Consider the following 2,339-nt stretch of genomic DNA (forward strand, 5'->3'; position numbering starts at 1 on the left):
AGTAGTTTGTCCTGAACATTAAGGGCACTGCCTGTTCAAAAGAACCACAAGGAATAAGAGCAGCCCAAAGTTAATCATTAATTGTGGTTTCAAACCTCACATTTTTAACTGACAGCTCTTCCAGGAGGCAAAAAAAAAGGATTCAAGTTAGAAAAAAGTATTTTTAACAGTGAAACATGCACAAAGATCAGAGAATATAAAACTTAACTGAATATAATACTAAATAACTTATTTTCATTCCATATTATGACAGCAGGGTGACAGTGGCACAGGAAATAAAGGAGACTTCTTTGAATTAAAAACATAGGAGATGATGGGCACAGACATATAGTCAAAAGGAATAACCTCTAGTATTCAATAGTATGGTAGGGAAATTATAGTTAATTTATTGTATACTTCAAAATAGCCAGGAGAGAATAATTGTAATGTTCTCAACACAAAGAAAGATAAATGTTTGAGGTCATGGATATCCTCATTACCCCGACTTGATAATCACACACTGTGTACAGGTATCAAAATACCATGTGTACCCACAAAATATGTACAACTATAATATATCCATAAAAAATACAAAAACAAAACCAAAGGAGATAGGCAGATGGGCTGAGAGAAGGGACAGAGGGAGAGACAGAGAGAGAGGGAAAGACAAGGAGACGGAAGATGACAATGGTAGGTAGAGTCAGAAGAAGACAGAAGTCTGAAGGACCAAGAAGGACAGAGGGAAAAGGCAGGACACAGGCAAGGTGGAGACTAAGAGACAAGTGTTGGAGACAACACTGGACAACTTCCTTAGACTTTGGGCTTCACTGTCTATCTCATCTCTTGTTCTTAGCCTGTGAGGTGCTCACTGCCCAACCTTGACCACAGCTGCTCTAAATGTCAACAGAATTACCACAGCAGATCCTCAGTAGGTAAATTAGCCTCTGAGGTTCAAAGTCAGTGGACAGTCAGGTCACCCTGTAGGCCACTGAAAGTAAGGAATGGGATTCCCCACCCTTGTGGGGAATAATCTAGAAAGTTATTATATGAGGTCTAAGCTTCATCCGAGAGAGTGACTGTTCTGAAGGCACAAGGTAAGATTATTCGTGCCAAGCTAAAAGCCTAGTAAACAGGCTGAGCACAGGTTTTTATGCCACATTTGAAAATTTTCAAAAATTAGCCATTAATTGAAATTAAATTGCTTAACTTATATATCCTATAAATAAGGAATCCCAATAATACTTTTATTGTCTTAAATTTCTTTTTAGCATATTCTAGTTCTTCCCCTCCCCTTGCAAAGGCAATATTTTTCAATGATATTTAAGTTGAAGAGGAACACCCATAAAAATATTTCACTGAAGAAAGCAAAATTGAAGCCCTACAAAACTATATGACAATATATGAACGAGTATGGAAATTAAAACATGAGAAAGAATCAGATATCTTCTACTGATTAAATTTGAAAAAACAGATTTCTTGACTGACTTTTAAAATTGACCAAAGGTAAAGGGTCTTAACCAAATTAGCTTATAAACATTCAAGTAGGAACAGATAAAGTAACTTACAAGCATGAAATCAAAGAATCATCAGAAATATCTGAAAAAGATTACATCTGAAAGAAATAAAGTTAGTTAATTACCATGGACGAAGCAATTCTAAGGCGTCTGTAAATTTGTTACTTAAAAATAAGTTCAATGCCGCAGCACATTCTTCTAAGCCACTCTTGAGATCCACCCTGGCTGATGATGAACTAAAGTCAAGAAAAAAAAAATACATAGCATTTCCATAGCTTTTACGATTAGCAAGTTGTCCCAGGAAGTGTGCGTGGCCTCTGGAGACAGGAGGACAGGTTGGAATTCTAACTTGGCCACTCACTGTGTCTTTTTTTTTTATATATTTTGATTAGCTAATTTTTTTTTATTTCAGCATATTATGGGGGTACAGATGTTTAGGTTACATATGTTGCCTTTGTCTCCCCCCTCCCCCTCAAGTCTGAGTTTCAAGGGTGTCCATCCCTTGGATGGTGTGTATTGCACTCTTTGTGTATGCAAATACCCATCTCCTCCCCCCTCCTCCCCCCTTCCCCCTCCCCCCTGCCCGACAACCAATAGATGTTATTGTGATATGTACACTTATGTGTTCATCAGTTAATACCAATTTGATGGTGAGTACATGTGGTGCTTGTTTTTCCTCAAGTCTGAGTTTCAAGGGTGTCCATCCCTTGGATGGTGTGTATCGCACTCTTTGTGTATGCATATACCCGTCCCCTCCTCCCACCTCCCCCCTTCCCCCTGCCCGACATCCAATAAATGTTATATGTGCACTTATGTGTTGATCAGTTAATACCAATTTGATGGTGA

Source organism: Propithecus coquereli, unplaced genomic scaffold (assembly GCF_000956105.1).
Source record: "Propithecus coquereli isolate 6110/MARCELLA unplaced genomic scaffold, Pcoq_1.0 Scaffold95, whole genome shotgun sequence".
Classification (NCBI taxonomy): domain Eukaryota; kingdom Metazoa; phylum Chordata; class Mammalia; order Primates; family Indriidae; genus Propithecus; species Propithecus coquereli.